At 45.8% G+C, this 18,075-nt stretch overlaps 1 protein-coding gene and 1 pseudogene across 5 annotated transcripts in view; one reads left to right on the top strand and one right to left on the bottom strand.

The window, feature by feature from the left end:
• The window catches only part of TMEM51 (transmembrane protein 51), a 111,808-nt gene that overhangs the window by 41,649 nt on the left and 52,084 nt on the right, over nt 1–18,075 (bottom strand). Inside the window, exon 2 of one of the 5 annotated variants that reach the window (XM_088453957.1) lies at nt 14,532–14,674. The exons of the other annotated variants lie outside the window; for them this stretch is intronic. The gene's annotated coding sequence lies outside the window, so the exon portion shown is untranslated. The remainder of the gene's footprint in view (nt 1–14,531; nt 14,675–18,075) is intronic. 5 annotated transcript variants of the gene reach the window in all.
• Nucleotides 11,471–14,618, top strand: LOC148480704 (uncharacterized; annotated as a pseudogene).

Below are 18,075 nucleotides of genomic sequence, written 5' to 3'. Positions count from 1 at the left end.
AACCAAGCCCTGCGAGACTCGTTCGGCACTACCAGAAAATAAAAGAGACCTGCTCACTCTTGATGCGCTTGAACATTCAAGACAGAAGGGGAAACGGTGGAAATCGATAAGCAAACTGGAACTGTCACAAAGCTGCATCCACTGCCACAGGATCTCGGGTGCGGGAGCAGTATTGTGGAAATTGATGGTTGTGCCTGAACACCATTAGTTCTATCTGGCTTCTCCCCCAATGCTGAACCAGCAATTGGAAAACCTGAGGGAGAAGGGCCCATTCTCCCGGAAGGAAGTCCTGGAGACTGAGGTAATGCACTTCCTAATTGTCCACTCCTGGGATGAAAATTGCCGACAGAACCATCCCGTCTTTCGACGCAACGAAGAATGCGAGAAACCTCCCTCATGGCGCCACGGCTTCTTGTTCCGCCTTGGCGATTGATGGAAGCCACCGTGGTCGCATTGTCTGAATGAACTCTGATATGTAGTCCTCTCAACTGAGGAAACAACTCCCCTAAGGAGTTGTATACCGCCCTGAGCTCCAGAATATTATTGGAAGAAGAGCTTCCTGTAGAGACCAGCGGCCCTGGAATTGACTATCCAGAACTGCTGCCCCGCAGCCTCAAATGGCTGGCATTCATTGTTAGAAGGATCCAATTCCAAATCCTCGAAGGCTGACACCATCTTGCCTAGCAGAGGAATGCATAAATGCATTGAAAGCCACAGAGGCTGAAGAACAAAGGCGAACCAACTCCTGGGTTGCCAAATATTTGTCTATCGGCAGGAAAACCTTCTGAACCCTGGTATCCAGAATCGTACCCGGGAATTTGAGGCATTGGGAAGGAACCAACAGAGACTTTGGAAAGCTGAGGATCCACCCGTGATGCAACAAAAAGGTGGTAAGTGATAGCAACATCCTGGAGAGGTCTTTCCGGGGACGGAGCCTTGATGAGCAGATCGTCTAAATATGGAAGTAAAGCCACCATGACAGCCATGACTTTTGTGAAGAGCAGAAGAAAGTCAGAATGGAAGAGCCCGGAACTGGTAATGAGACTCTAGAATGGCGAACCGGAGAAATGCCTTATGTGGTTCCAAAATGGGAATGTGTAAGTAAGCGTCCTCGATATCCAAGGACACCAGACATTCTTCCAGTTCCAGACCTGCGATCGCTGAATGCAGGGATTCCATCTTGAATCTGGAATATACTAAGTGAAGATTCAACGATTTTAGATTTAGAATAGGCCTGACCAAGCCATCAGGCTTCGGCACTACAAAAAGATTTGAAAAGAATCCTTCCTTGCACTGGTGAGAAGGAACTGGAACTAGAACTTCTGCCTCCAGAAGTTTTGTGATAGCGTGTAATAACACCCTCACCTTTACAGGTGAGGAAGGAAGACCTGTCGTGAAGAAACGAAGAGGAGGCTGAAATGCAAAATCTATGTGGTATTCTTAAGAGACCAGATTCCGAACCCAGGCGTCGTTGCAAGTCTGTTACCAAATATCTCTGAAAAGAAAAAAGTCGAGTTCCCACCATGGAGGCTCCCAGATGGGCTGGCAGCCTGTCATGCCACAGGTTTGTCAACTGGCTTAGGGTCCTGACGACGAGCGGGGACGGAAGGCCCCCCTCTACCCTTTGATCCTCTGGTAGCAGTGGAGGAACCTCTTGCTCGGACTTTGAATCCAGAGGGAACACGAAAGGAATGAAAGGAAGTACCCGACAGACTTCCGTGGCCCCGAGGCTGAAGAGGAGGACGGCAGAAAGGTGGACTTACCACCCATGGCCTGGGAAATCCACTTATGTTGTTGAAGCCAGAATTGGATATCCCCCATAAAGGGTCATGCTTCCACTGCCTTCTTGAACTTGGCATCTGCCTGTCAGGAACGAAGCCAAAAAGCTTGGCAAGCTGCAATTGCAGAAATCAGAGATCCAAGTAAACCAAATATCCCTTGAAGCCTCCCCTGTCATGACCAGGATCACGGGTTCTCGGGCGGCGCGGACCTTACCACTCAGGGTGCTCTGGCAGGGTCCTTCCTGCAGGTATCCTGGCTTCTGGAAGTGATCCTGGTCCTGGAGATCGGGTGTAGTGGCTGGCAGAACAGCAGGCTGTGCATTCCTGAGCAGTGCTAGTAACCACTGGGCGTCGCCATCTTGGATCCAGGTCACATGTCTAAATTGGACCAATCAGCTTGGGCTGGAGGGCTAGCAACCTATCCCCTGCACAGCAAATGCTCGTTTTAGGCCAAAATGCATTGAAATCAATGGAAACAACAAAAACACATACTTTGTTATATCTCCTCTTGTAGCAAACACAGACAGCTCAAAGTTTCACAGAATGTGTTGAAGACCAATGCCCACAAATGTGATGTGAAATGGTTTTTCTCCCATGTTGCGTTTAAGAGAAAACAGCAAATGCTCATTTTAGGCATATTAAAGAGTTGTCAAGAGGCTCTTTAGTTGCCAGTGCAACGTTTTACACAGCTTAGCTATGTGCTAGTTCCTGAGCTCCCTTGCTTGTATTGCTGCAGTCTATTGTGGTGAGCCTGCTAACTCTCAGTCCATGTTCCAGCTCGTTCCACCTCTAACTCCTGTCCGGATTGCATGCTCCAGTCGCCTGTCCCATAGATGGTCCTGCCGCCCCTGAGGGTTCTGTGTCCTTGGACGCCTCCAGCTCCAGTGTCCGACATATATTGTCTCCCTCGCTTACAACAGATTGTACCTCCTGCACCTGCCTCCATTCATGAAACACACCCAATTAAAGCCAGCATCTTTTCAATACCAGCAAACGGTCCCACGTATTACTCCAGTGTCCACTCCGGATCCAAACTCCAATCAAGTTCTGACAGTTTGCACTGGCCAAATGGATACGGCTATTGGACAGGGTGCTAATGCGGACCTTTACAGGGGATCGCAAGCCGGCTAGAAAACCTAGAAGCCTCCCAGCGACAGCTAGCCCAATTTCTACAGGATATGTCACTCAGACAGGATGTTTTACAGGCCTCCCTCGTGACAGTGAGCATGCCTGCAACTGCTAATCCGCAAGCTACTCCGATTGTTGCCGTTCCAGCTTCCCCATCACATTTACATCTACCAACGTCTAGCAAGTTCGACGGGAATACGAAGATGTGCCGCGGATTCCTGAATGAGTGTGACGTCCATTTCTCTCTCCAACCATCGAACTTCCCTACCGCGAAATCTAAGGTCGCCTACATGGTCTCCCTTCTGTCCGGTCCCGCCTTAGACTGGGTGTCCCCACTCTGGGAAAGGCCTGACCCTCTGTTGGACAATTATACCGACTTTTTGGCGTCCTTTCGGAGGATTTTCAATGAGCCGGGAAGAACAACATCTGCCTCCACTGAAATTATGAGTCTCCGACAAGGAAGTCGTCCGGTCAGCCAATACAGTAGACAGACAATTTCAAACCTTGGCCTCAGAACTAAAGTGGAATGAGGAGGCCCTGGTCTGAGCGTTTTGCAACGGTCTCTCTGATCGATTGAAAGATGATCTCGCCACGCGGGACGTTCCGACAAAACTCGATGAGATGATTTCCCTCTGCAAGAAGATAGACCTACGTTATCGTGAGGGGCAGGCAGAAAAGAACAGGGGAGACCGGTTCCGACTTAGTGCTCCTAATCCTCCGGTTACTCCCTTAACTGAAGTCTCGGGTGACGAATCAATGCAGATCAAATCGAGCCAGACTCTCTATGGAAGAACGGCAAAGACGCCGCCGCAAGAACTTGTGTATGTACTGTGGAGAGACGGGTCATTTGGTTGACACCAGTTCCCGGCGTCCGGAAAACCCTCATTCCTAACTGGCTCCGGAGACACCAGGTTAGGAGTTATGACTTTGTCTCCAAGTAAGAACGAACCTACTTTGTCTATTCTATTGGAATTAAAACAAGGATCTCAAACTATTCCTTCTCTCCTTGATTCAGGAGCAGCAGAAAACTTCATTACCGCTGACCTGGCTCAAGAACTTCACATTCCTGTCAGACCTCTCACCCGGACCATCTCCTTAGCGGCAGTAGATGGCAGTCAAATTGTCAACGGCACAGTATCCCTACAAACTCACCGTGTTCGTGTGGGGGTCCTTCATACCGAACTCATTTCCTTTCTAGTTATTCCCAAGGCTTCCCATGGAGTTATTCTGGGATACCCGTGGTTATGCAAGCATAACCACCGTATAGATTGGAGCTCCATGCAAGTTCTGTCCTGGGGGAATTCCTGTTATGTTTCTTGCCTGCCATGTATTAAACCCATTAAAAAGGTTCAAATCTCTGAAACTTCACAGGGTCCCATCTTTCTCTGATGTGTTTTGTAAAATTAGGACACATTACCTCCACATCGAGACTGGAATTGTCCCATTGACCTAATTCCAGGCAAGACGACTCGTGGTCGGATATACCAGCTATCGTTGCCAGAGACCCAAGCAATGTCCGAATATATTAAAGAAAAACTCCAAAAGGGGTTTATTCATCCTTCCTCTTACCAAACAGGTGCTGGCTTCTTTTTTGTGTCTAAAAAGGATGGGGGCCTCCGACCCTGTATCGATTACCGGGGCCTTAATGACATCACGGTGAAAAAAAAATCGATATCCGTTGCCCCTCATCACTGAATTATTTGACCATGTCAAAGGTGCTACAGTGTTTACCAAATTGGATCTACAAGGGGCGTACAACCTCATAAGAATTTGTTCAGGCGACGAATGGAAAACAGCCTTCAATACCAGAGACGGACATTTTGAATACCTGGTAATGCCGTTCGGACTCTGCAATGCACCTGCGATTTTCCAGAACTTCGTGAACGAAATTTTCAGAGATCTACTGTATGTGTTAGTGGTTGTATACTTGGACGATATCCTGATCTTTTCCTCTTCCCTCTTTCTACATCGTACACATGTAAAGGAGGTCCTACTACGCCTAAGGCAGAATCATCTGTATTGCAAGCTGGAAAAATGCATATTTGAAGTACCCTCCATTACGTTTCTAGGGTATGTCATCTCCGGATCCGGATTGGAGATGGATTCCAAGAAAGTGCAAGCCATTCTGGATTGGTCCCTTCCTAACTCATTAAAAGCTGTATAGAGATTCCTAGGATTCGCGAATTACTACAGGTGGTTTATAAAAGGCTTTTCTACCTTAGTGGCGCCAATTTCTGCATTGACTCGTAAAAGGTGCTAACCCCTCACAGTGGCTCCCTGAAGCTGAAACTGCCTTCCAGATGCTGAAACAGGCATTCATTTCTGCACCCATCCTGATGCAGCCTGACATCAATCATCCTTTCTTGGTGGAAGTAGACGCATCGTCCGAAGCGGTAGGAGTGATCTTACAGCAAAAATTCGAAGATAACAAAATTCATCCTTGTGGATGTGAAATTCTCGCCTGCAGAGAGGAGTTACCCAATTGGGGAACAAGAATTATTGGCAGTTAAAGCAGCCTTTACTGAGTGGCGATACCTCCTCGAAGGAGACCAATTTCCCATTACTGTCTACACCGATCATCGGAATTTACTGTTCTTAAAAAACATCCAGTGTTTCAGTCCTCGTTTAGCCAGATGGGCGATATTCTTCTCCAGATTTAATTTCGTCCTAACCTTTCATCCAGGTTCTCTTAATCAGAAGGCAGATGCTCTCTCCCGTTCCTTTTCCTCTGGAACCCTCTCTGAAGCTTTAAAAAAAAAAAAAAAAAGAGACCACCGTCCTGGAATCCAAGGTATTTGCCGCCTTTCAGATCCAGCCACCTCCTGGGACAACCTTCATTACTCCTACCCTTCGTAAACGACTACTCACTTGGGCACATGCATCTCATTTTGCTGGGCATACCGGCATTCGCAAGACTCTGGAATTTCTACAACGATTCTACTGGTGGCCCGCCATGAAGTCCGAAGTTTCTGAATTCATTTCCTCCTGTACCCTATGCGCCCAGCATAAAACATCCAGACAACCTTTCGCAGGAGCTCTGATGCCACTCTCCACTCCGACTCGACCCTGGTCTCATTTATCAATGGACTTTGTTACTGATTTACCCATCTCCAATGGCTTATCCACTAGCTGGGTAGTCATTGTCCGCTTCTCAAAAATGTTACACTACATTCTTTTGAAAAAATTACCCACAGCCTCTGAAATAGCTCAACTTTTCGTTCTTCATATATTTCGCCTACACGGACTTCCTGCAGAGATCGTTTCAGACCGTGGAGTCCAGTTTGTGGCCAAATTTTGGAGATCCTTATGTTCTGTGCTCCAGGTTAAATTAAAATTCTCTACAGCATACCATCCCTAAACCAACGGATCCACCGAGAGAGTGAATCAGGACTTAGAGACCTTCCTCAGGATTTATATGGCCTCATCGCAAGATAACTCGTCCGATTCCCTTCCATGGGCGGAATTCGCACACAATGGCTCCTACCTCACTTCCACTGGACAAACTCCATTCTTTGTCGTCTACGGGCCTTCACCCCAGAGTACCCGAGTTTAAAGAGACTTACCCATCTTCGATGTTCCAGCCGTGACTACAACCTTACAAGGTTTTCCTAAAATCTGGACTCAAGTACATTCCTCCCTTCAGAAAGCATCTTACCTATACAAACTCGGGGCAGACAGAAATAGAAGAGCCGTTCCAAGTCTTAAGGTGGGAGATCAAGTATGGTTGTCTACCCGCAATTTGTGACTCAGGGTTCCGTCCATGAAGTTTGCTCCTCGCTTCATTGGTACATTTCCCTATAACCGATGTCATCAAACCTGTGGCCTACAAGTTGAAACTTCCTCCGTACCTTAAAATTCCTAATTCGTTCCATATTTCCCTGCTGAAACCCTTAATTCTCAACCGATTCTTCAAGTCCTTACCCTCGCCTCCTAAAATTCAGACAGAGAGAGGAGTAGAATTCAAGGTTAAACAAATTTTGGACTCCAGGTTCCGTTATGGTCAACTACAATACCTTCTTGACAGGAAAGGCTACGGTCCTGAGGAACGATCTTGGGTGAAAGCATAAGATGTCCAGGCTCCTCGTCTGATCCGCGATTTCCATTCCAAAAATCCAGGGAGACCTAGAAGCTGTCCAGTGGTCATTTCTAAAGGAGGGGGTACTGTCACTACCAGGACCGCGGGTTCTCGGGCGGCGTGGACCTTATCTCTCAGAGCGTTCTGGCATGGTCCTTCCTGCAGGAATCCTGGCTTCTGGAGGTGATCCTGGCCCTGGAGATCGGGTGTAGTGGCTGGCAGAACAGCAGGCTGTGCATTCCTGAGCAGTGCTAGTGACCACTGGGCATCGCCATCTTGGATCCAGGTGTCTAAATTGGACCAATCAGCTTGCGCTGGAGGGCTAGCAACCTATCCTGCACTACCTGAGGGTATTAAAGAGTTGTCAAGAGGCTTAGTTGCCAGTGCAACATTTTACACAGCTTAGCTGTGTGCTAGTTCCTGAGCTCCCTTGCTTGTATTGCTGCAGTCTATTGTGGTGAGCCTGCTAACTCTCAGTATGTGTTCCAGCTCGTTCCACCTCTAACTCCTGTCCGGATTGCGTGCTCCAGTCGCCTGTCCCATAGAGGGTCTTGCCGCCCCTGAGGGTTCTGTGTCCTTGGACGCCTCCAGCTCCGGCTCTAGTGTCCGACATACCTTGTCTCCCTCGCTTGCCACAGTTTGTACCTCCTGCACCTGCCTCCATTCATGAAACACACCCCATTAAAGCCGGCATCTTTTCAATACCAGCAAACGGTCCCACGTATTACTCCCGTGTCCACTCCGGATCCAAACTCCAATCAAGTTCTGACATCCCCTAGGTATCTGGATGATTCCCTAATGTGCTCTGGCAGGGTGAGGAGCTCTGACCTAGGTGCTCCCGAACGCAAATCCTTGGCCAATTCCTCGGCCCAGCGTTCTATAGCCTTGCTGACCCACAAGCCCACCAAGGCTGGACGTAGAAGAACAATACAGGAAACCGGGCGCTGTGGTCTAAAATAAGTGAAATCTAAAAGCAGCTACACCTAAGGGGTGGCTAGCCCCTATGGAAAAGAGGAATAGAAAAGAAGGGAGCGCTGATAGAGATCATAAACATTTAATAGCAATACATGAGAATAAAAAATCACATATACGAGAATATAAAATGTAAAATGCACATATGTACAGATAGAAGCTAAGTCTCATGCAATTGAGTATATGAGAACAGCAGCAATGTTACCATATGAGTAATGTCCGTGGTTAAAAGGTATTAAGTGCTGTTGTAAGTGACCTGTATGGGATCATGAGTGTCCAATCATAAAAAGATGATTCCAATACCAGAAAGTGGTGGTTGCCAAGTGAAAATTCTATGAACCAGTGCTGTCCTGACTAATGTTCTTGCACTGTAGTGAAAAAAAATTAGTTCCAGTGTATAAAAAAGTAGACGAGGGTTAACCCAGATGAATAAAATTAGTATAATGTAAATGGATAATACATCCAGTACTTAGCTGATGGATGAATATAACCGGACCGGTCTCAGTATCTATCAGTCAGTATTCCTCCTAGTCCCGTCCTCTCGTGGCAGGCAGTGTCCGGAATGCCTCTCTAAGGTGGCCTAAGGAAGGAAGGCAGCGGTGAAAGGGTAATGCTCAGCCTGAGCTGGTCGGTAGGTAGTGAAGCGTGAAATACAGTCCTCGCTCTTCCTGGTCACACCGCGAGCAGGACGGGTGAAGCCAATGCAAGGCAGCTCACCCTTGGTATAGGGGATGCAGCGGCTGACGGAGTAGCCAGTCGGGCTGGATGGAGATGGCTCGTGCAAGTCTGAGCAATCCCTTGATTCAAGGGAAGTAGCGGCTAATTTGAAAGCCGGTCGGGCTGGACAGAGACAGCTCGTGGGGGTCGGAGTAGTCCTGTTGTGTGGTAGACCGTGGGTGGTGAGAATATAGGATATCCTGGATGTAGAAGAACACCTGCTACAGAAAAATGGATTTCAGAGTAGTCTCTAACTTACAGTCAGAGGCTTCCTTCAGGGAAATTGCACCCGGAACCAGAAGAGTAGTCTTTTTTGACAAACCAAACAGACGAATCCACCGGCAGAGGGGATTCCCACTTAGCCCTATTTTCAAACAGGGAAAGGACTGCACCCAGGCCGGGTCTGCCATGCCGATAATGGTCCCGCATTGGAACTCTGCGTCCTGGACGCTTCTCTCTCTGCGTGTTTCAGCTAACTCAGCCGAGAAATCCGACATAACATCGGTCAGGGAAGTAATCCAAGGGAGAGAGAGATCCTTCACTGGGGTCAGTCTTGTCGAAGCTGGGTCCCTCGACTCGCAGGCATCACACAATAAAGCCCACTCAGAGTGAGCCTGAGTGAACTTAGAGTTGCAATTTTTACAGGCATATAGCACACCACCCCCTGCCCCCCAATTAATAGCTCCCCAATATACCAAACCCCACTCACTGCCCTTAGGAGTAGAGACGCTGTGGTGCTTGGAGGAAGAGCCGGCAATCTGGAAAACCCTTTAGCAGTGTCTGTATCAGCATTTCTGCAGGCAGAGAAGCCTATGGCTGCTACGCGAGAAGAGGGTGCAGGAGAGATTCACGCTCTTGTCTAGCCGAGAAGTAGGAAGAAGCTCCGCCCCCTCACAGCTGGCACCTGGCTAGTGTTTGTAATGGCCGCGTCTGAGCTACTCAGCGCTGCTATATAACGTTGCCCCGCAAGGTCAGCCTTTCCTTCAACAGGAAAGGCTGGTATACTTACCAAGCCATGCCGTTGGACAGCGGGGGAGTCAGGGGGATACGGAGCTGCTGACTAGGGACCCGGACATACGCTTCAGGAAGTGGTGGCGGGTCCCTCCGGTGGCTCCAACGGCAACAATTTTCTGTCAGATTTTTTAAAGTGTAATGAACGATTTTTTTGAACTACAAATGATTTTTTGCTTTTTCCCTTAATGAAAATCGTTCAGTTGGCCAGACTGGCTGAACTACAAACTTGAACGCGCATGAACGATAGTCGTTCATCGTTTTAACTCAGAAAGTGACCGATTTTTACAACGATTGAACGATAAACGATATCGTTAACGATAATCGTTAAAAAAATCGTTGTGTGTGTATTCACCTTAAGGAATTGATGTCCTGGGATCTGGCTCACTCGAGGCACAATACTTAAACTGGGGATGAGGGGGCATAGAGGGGGAAGATCTAGTCACATGGATTTAATTCTTAAAGTACCGGCTCCTCTCTAGACCCGATCTATACCCCACAGTACTAGCTCCAGTGTCCCCTATGGCTGATAAAGAAATGACACCCATCCTGGCTTATTCAATTGAGGGCGGACTTTGAATTGGAGCCGGGTAGGAAGGGTTCTTTGCAAATAATACTGGCTCTGCTCCTCCGGCCATAGTGTGGGATTCTTTTAAGACATTTATGAGGGGGACTTTAACTCAGCGGGTCGCTGCATTGACATTATTTTATAGGAAGAAAGAGTCAGAGTTGGAAACTGAGGGCCTCATTCAGAGTCGGTCGTAAGCGGCCGCTCAATCGTACGCATCCGATGTTTCCAAACCACACATGCATACGGTTAGTTGTGCGCATGTGTGTATGTGACCTTGTGATCCAAAATGCTGTAGATCGTACGGCTTAAGAGCAGGAAGTGGCTTCCGAGAGTTGATTGACATGAAACGCCGTTTGTGAGTGTTGACGGGGGTGGTGGTCTAAAAACGCAGGCGTTCCTCACCGTTTTCAGGGCGTTTTAGGGGCCTACATAAATTTCCTGCTACGACCGACATAGAAGGCCGAAAGTAGTAAAACGTCACTCTGCGAGCAGGTTAGAGGCCTGGCTGATCGTACAGCTTGAGGTTGGGTATGTGATCTCTCAAGCACCAGAGTACAATCGATACTATCGAATGTGACTGATGTTATGTTTGATGTTTCTATTTTGTGCCACACAATGCAAGCAGCTAATAATCGTTTGTTGTTGCTAATAACACTGCTAATTGGCTTGGAATTGATTCAGTTGCGTTTGCATTAGAGAATTATAAGAATAAATATATTTCATGGGGATGGCTTATTCTATGCATTTTTTTTGTTAATTTTTGATTTAATTTGCACACAACACAAGCGGCCGTAATCATCAGAAGCAAATTAACATACAGCGACAGACAACGACTGACAACGATCGACTCGATCTCTAGCTGCTATCACTCATTAGCTAGAGGAGTTGCTTTGTTCATGTATGGGCGTCACTTTGGTTGAGATTGCCCGGCCGTGCGATTGTTTTTTTCTTCTGATTTTCGATCGTTAGGCGTACGACCGAGCGCCCGCTTACGACCGACTCTGAATGAGGTCCAGAGTGTCACCGCTTGGAGCTTGTATATTTGAGGGATAAACTGAACATCTCTAGGCTTAAGTGGTTAGAGGCCCAATCTGCATGGACGGCTCATTAGGAACATGTGTAGTCTTCTATTTAAAATCACATAAGCATTCCGTACATGCTGACAGGACTGGTAGCTTTCTAGCTCATCTGGTGCATGCAGACCGCCCCCCTGTGATGGTTGCTGAGCTTACTGATTCTGATGGTGTTGCCACGACGACTCCGGACATTGCTGGTATTTTACTTACGTTCTAGAAGGATATATATAGGTCCAGATTGTACTGTTCTATGGCCGAATTGCATTATGTTTCTGCTATTGGATTTCCAGTGCTGACGACCGAGGCTGAGGCCTTCCTTGATGCCCTGCTTACCCTGGAGGTAGTGGAAACGGTCCTTAAATCCTTCCAGGTGGGAAGGCCCCTGGCAGTGATGGCATACCAACTGAATTATATAACAAGCATTCTGGAATATTTGTCCCTAGATTGCTGACGTTATTTAATGATCTGTATGAGGGAGGCGTTTTTCCTTCCTCAATGTCTGAGTTCCCTGATGCCTATAGTCCAATTTCATTAATTCCTACACATGCCAAAATTCTAGCAGAAATCTTAGGTTTGAGACTTAATCAGGTTGTTACAACAATAGTGCATCCGGATCAAACCGGCTTTATGCCAGGCAAATTGACCACAATTAATGTTAGGAGTCTTTATACTTACTCATTTGCAGGCCTCCCATGAGGGGGAATCCACTTCGGTCATTGTCTCATTAGACGTGGCAAAGACCATTGATTCTGTAGAGTGGCCCTACCTGTGGCAGGTCATGCGCTGTATGGGAGTGGGACCTGTTTTTCTGAAATTGGTGTAGTTATTATAGGAGAGACCTAGTGCTAGGATTGCAGTTAATGGTTTTATATCCTCTCATTTTTCCCTCTCTCGTGGCACTAGACAGAGCTGTCCCCTATCCCTTGGTTTGTTTGCCCTGGTGACATGTATCCTTAAGGCCCATCCTGATATTCTGGGTCTTCAGCTTGGGAATAAAATTGATAGTGTTGCTTTATACGCTGAGGATCTATTAATGCTTCTTCGGGACTACAGGTCAGCCATGCCAGCTGTTCTACAAGTCATGGAAGAGTTCAGCACCTACTCTGGCCTTACTATTAATTGGGGTAAATCTTCCATAATGCCATTGCGAGGAGCTACCCCTGCTACTCCGGAGTTAGTCTAGTCTTGCCATTGTGCTGGGTCCCTAAATTAAAATATTTGGTTTGGATATCTAATAAATCGGAGGAATACATCACATCGAATTTGATGCCGCTGTATATGTATGTATGTATGTAGCAAGCGCCCGCAGGACTTCAGGTGTGTTTCCCGATTGCACGTCCCCAGCACAGCCTCCGTAACACTTAATATTCCTGATGACGGGTTGAAATAAACCCGAAACGTTGAAGGACTGTTTGGAACTTGAATTATTTAAGAAAATCCAATGAGTGCCGCTGCATGTGGAGATCGAGGTAGAGATATTACACACACTTGGTTATATATATATATATATATATATATATATATATATATATATATATATATATATAACCAAGTCACTCACTATAACTCATTGCTACATCAGTCAGTGGTATGCTCGGCTCTTCTCTCAATCACACACAGTCCCACATCGACTCCCTTATTCTTACTGACTGTACCTGCCAACATCCACAGTAAGCCTGGCTGCCTTTCTGTAGTGCCTTCCAGTCCCCGCAGGACGACCAGAGCCTGAAGAGAGTCTTGCTAGACCATTAGCTCCGCAGCGGCGCAGAGGCTATTGGCTGCAACCTGCATTCGTGTGACACACTGACACGGTCTGTGCGGTCACCTCAGTGCGGTGACCAAGAACCCCCCCCCCCCCCCCCCCAAGACTGCTGCTCCGCAGAGTTTTAGTAACAAATGAAAAAAGATTAAGGTTGAAAAAAAAAAAAAAAAGGGTTACAGGTGTCACAGACGCCCTGCCATGCCCGGGCCCTGGTAATCAGTACCCGCTCCACCCTCTACCTCTCGGCACCCCTGAGCTCCTCTCACGGTTACAGGCAGAGTGCATCTAACTAAAATGGTGGTACAACCTAAATTCATTTATATTCTACAGCAGTCCTGGTAAGTGAACTAGGCTTTGGTTGGATGTACTTACTAGGTCTAGGGTGGGTGTGGTGGTGTAGCGCTCCTGCATTTCCGGTTTTATGATTATGTTGCACAGATGTCGCATATTCATTCGTGGATACAGGACAGCTCTATTGACCCCTTGCCTGCTCTCTTAATTTCACAGGCGACTGCGGGACACACTCCCTTGCAGGCCAAGATCTCTAATTGTAGCCCCCCTTTAATTATTCAAGCAGTTAAAATATGGCGTGAGGTACATGTGTTATTTCAGTTTCCTGCAATTGATCCTGACACTCCTCTGTGGCATTCTTGTACATGCTCTGAACTGGACGCTCTCTCTGTAAAACAGGTCTGGTGTTTGTACAGTGGGACGGGAAGTGTTGAAATCCTTTGTTCAATTGAGGGATGAGTTTAGTTTGCCGGGCCCTTATTTCTATAGATACTTGCAACTCAGACATGCCTTTACCGCCCAATTCCAGGAAAAGCCTGAGTATTGAACACTCACCAGTGAGACAGTTTGTGCTAACCTTGGGACCTGTTAAATCTATGTCCCTTGTATACTCCTTTTTAGTGTCCTCCCATCGCAAAGATTCTTTGCCTACACTGCGTAGAGGTTGGGAAACTATTGTAGGGACCCTTCATGAGGAGGAGTGGGAAGCAGCCTTGGAATTTCCTCGTATGGCTACCAGTAGAAGATTTCAGCAGATCCAGTTAGCTTACACAGAACATATTTAACTCCTGTTTGTCTGTTGCGCTTTGGAGGCCGGCAATCTGACCTTTGTCCCAAGTGTGGCAATTCCCAAGGGACCTTCTGGCATTTACTGTGGGAGTGTTCTGTGATTCAGATATTCTGGACCAAGGTGAAATCTGCGCTGTCTGATACTGGTATTCCCCTCTCGGTACTTACACCACAATTCTGTAGCCTAGGAGCTAAAGAGGATGATGAATTGGATCGATATAGTGTTCAATATGCTGCTAATTTGTGTGCCCTTGCCAAAGTGTGCCTAGCTCGCTCATAGTTGGCTTCCACAGACCCAGACTTTTCAGCGTGGGTTTTATTGGTGAAGGCTACTGTAGAACATGAGCGGTATATGTACCTTGTCCGCAAGTCAGAAACCAAATTTGATCGTATCTGGACCAGATGGCTGGAGTCAGTTTATGCGTTCCCGTGCATCTCTACGTAGTACACGCCGAGAATCCCATTTCTTTTTTCTTTGCTAAGTCATGTACTCAAACACATCTGTTGGTTTAAAATCCAATATTTACTTACATCAAGATATAAAATAATATGAACACATGGATCCACAGATGGAATATAAATCAATCAATGAAATACCATACCAACCAACTAATAATTGGCAAGCAGTCAGTTTGTTAGCAGCAAAGCACAGCAAGGGTGGAATATAGTAAATCAATAATTATATACCATAGTATTGATGCACTTCTACACACACGATACAACTTAAATGGACGATATGAACGATAACGATCATATCGTTATCGTTCATATCGTGCATTTTTCGTCCACCAATGACCTGCGATGCACGGGCATGTATGGTCGATATCGACCATCGCCCGTGCATGCAGGCCAACATGGTCGATATCGACCAGGTTACTATAGGGACCCGCGATCATTGATTGCGGGTCGTTATAGTCGTTGGTGGGTACATGGTGTGCTGTATGATCGATATCGATCGACCAACACACCCGGGAGATGGAACAATGGCATCGTTTTCGATCGTCCCGTGTGTACGCACCATATGACTCCAAATTGGATCACCACAGTAAAAAAAAAAAACGCTAATTTAGCAAGCATTCAGTTTGTTATCAGCAAAGCATAGATACTCCAGAAAGATGGTTAATTAGTCTCTTAGTTATATCGTATGTAAAATTAAGTTGTTGTTAGTATGCCAGTTGGTGATTAATGAAGATGTTAGTATACTGTATCTTGCTCCAAATACCATGATAAAGATCACAACTGTAGCAGGGCATACATGTAATGTAGCAATATATCAAATCTTTACCTCTATCCTCACAATACCCGCTGGCTCTGTACAGTGGCACCTGGTGGCTAGTGATTCTCACCCAGTGGAGAGTGTGGCACAATCCAGCTCTACTCCTGAGTCGCAGCTCCAATACCCTGGCACTAGCAGAGGAGCTTGTGCACACTGCTGACTACGTGCTGGCGATGTCCGGAAACAGACCTTCCGGCTGCCAAGAAATGTGTTCCACCTGCGCTCCATGGGTCATGAGTCTTCTGACGCGTTTCTCTGACTATGTGGGTGGCGGAGGGAACTCTGAGTACATGTTACTCTTTTCTGCTCCTATTAGATTTTATCTGATGGTAAGCTGTGTGCGGTATTTTTCTATATTGCTTATTTTATATTCTACCATTTTTTGTGCCAATGCGCTCAAGATAAGGGGCAGTGGTAGCTTTGGGTCGATGAGGTGACCACCCTCATTATCAGATACAGTCAGATGCATAAATATTGGGACATTGACAGAATTATATTTTGGCCTCTATTCACCACCACAATGGCTTTGAAATGAAACAAAAAAGATGTGCTTTAACTGCAGACTTTCAGATTTAATTTGAGGGTAATTACATCCAAATCAAGCGAATGGTGTAGGAATTACAACGGTTTCTATATGTGCCTCCCACTTTTTAAGGGGCCAAAAGTAATGGGACTATCAACTCAAAAGCTATTTCATGGACAGGTGTGGGCTATTCCCTTGTTATTTCATTATCAAATAAGCAGGTAAAAGGCCTGGAGTTGATTCTAGGTGTGACATTTGCATTTGGAATCAGTTGCTGTCGACTCTCAATATGAGATCCAAAGAGCTGTCACTATCAGTGAAGCAAGCCATCATTAGGCTGAAAAATCAAAACAAACCCATCAGAGAGATAGCAAAAACATTAGGTGTGGCCAAATCAACTGTTTGGAACATTCTTAAAAAGAAAGAATGCACCGGAGAGCTCAGCAACACCAAAAGACCCGGAAGACCATGGACAAATGTGGTGGATGACAGAAGAATTATTTCCCTGGTGAAGAAAAACCCCTTCACAACATTTGGCCAAATCAAGAACACTCTCCAGGAAGTAGGTGTATATGTATCAAAGTCAACAATCAAGAGAAGACTTCACAAGAGTGAATATAGAGGGTTCACCACAAGATGTAAACCATTGGTGAGCCACAAAAACAGGAAGACCAGATTAGAGTTTGCCAAACAACATCTGAAAAAGCCATTACAGTTCTGGAACATCTATGGACAGATGAGACAAAGATCAACTTGTTCCAGAGTGATGAGAAGAGTATGGAGAAGGAAAGGAACTGCTCATGATGCAAAACATACCACCTCATAAGTGAAGCATGGTGGTGGTAGTGTCATGGCGTGGGCATGTATGGCTGCCAATCGAACTGGTTCCCTTGTATTTATTGATGATGTGACTGCTGACAAAAGAATGAATTCTGAAGTGTTTCGGGCAATATTATATGCTCATATTCAGTCAAATGCTTCAGAACTCATTGGACGGCTCTTCACAGTGCAGATGGACAATGACCCGAAGCATACTGCAAAAGCAACCAAAGAGTTTTTTAAGGCTAAAAAGTGGAATGTTATGCAATGGCCAAGCCTGACCTGAATCCGATTGAGCATGCATTTCACTTGATGAAGAAAAAACTGAAGGGAAAATGCCCCAAGAACAAGCAGGAACTGAAGACATTTGCAGTAGATGCCTGGCAGCGCATCACCAGGGATGAAACCCAGCATCTGGTGATGTCTATGCGTTCCAGACTTCAGGCTGTAATTGCCTGCAAAGGATTTGCTACAAAGTATTAAAAAGTGAAAGTTAGATTTAGGATTGTTTAGTTTGTCCCATTACTTTTGGCCCCTTAAAAAGTGGGAGGCACATATAGAAACCGTTGTAATTCCTACACCGTTCACCTGATTTGGATGTAATTACCCTCAAATTAAATCTGAAAGTCTGCAGTTAAAGCACATCTTGTTTGTTTCATTTCAAAGCCATTGTGGTGGTGAATAGAGGCCAAAATATGAAAATTCTGTCAATGTCCCAATATTTACGTACCTGACTGTATGTATATATTCTATATTACCCAATGCTCAACCTATTTGGTGTTGAGCCGTACGTGCCTTTTGTACGAAATCAAGATATATTTTTTTGGAGAGGTTGTTTTACTCTGAAAAGTATATTACGTAAATTCAATAAATTGCATTTTTCTCCAGCAGTGTGTATGGTGTCTGCATTAAAATAGTTTCTGTTAAGGAAATGCTCGTGTTTAACGTGTTGGTCAATGTATTCTGTTCTGTTGTATGAATGTACAATGATGACAATCTATGGATCAAATCCGTTTATTTGTGTTTATTGCACCATTGCTTTTTGAATACATTATAAAAATGTGTTTATTTTATATATTTGTACTACTGGTCTGTGCGATTTCGGTTATTCAATAAAAAATACTTTAAGAAAAAATATAAATCATCAGTGTAATCTAGCAGAATAGTTTTGTCACTTACAGTCGTTTGACTGTTTAGTGTGCCAGAGACATTTAGAATAGTTCTCTTCACCTATAGTCACTGTGGTACACACACCATAAAGTATCAGTTCATAAAGATGCCTGC

This window comes from Taudactylus pleione, unplaced genomic scaffold (assembly GCF_031769625.1).
Source record: "Taudactylus pleione unplaced genomic scaffold, aTauple2 ptg000604l, whole genome shotgun sequence".
Classification (NCBI taxonomy): Eukaryota; Metazoa; Chordata; class Amphibia; order Anura; family Myobatrachidae; genus Taudactylus; species Taudactylus pleione.
The sequence above is the reverse complement of the archived record's forward strand: the minus strand, read 5'-3'. Positions and strand labels throughout refer to the sequence as shown.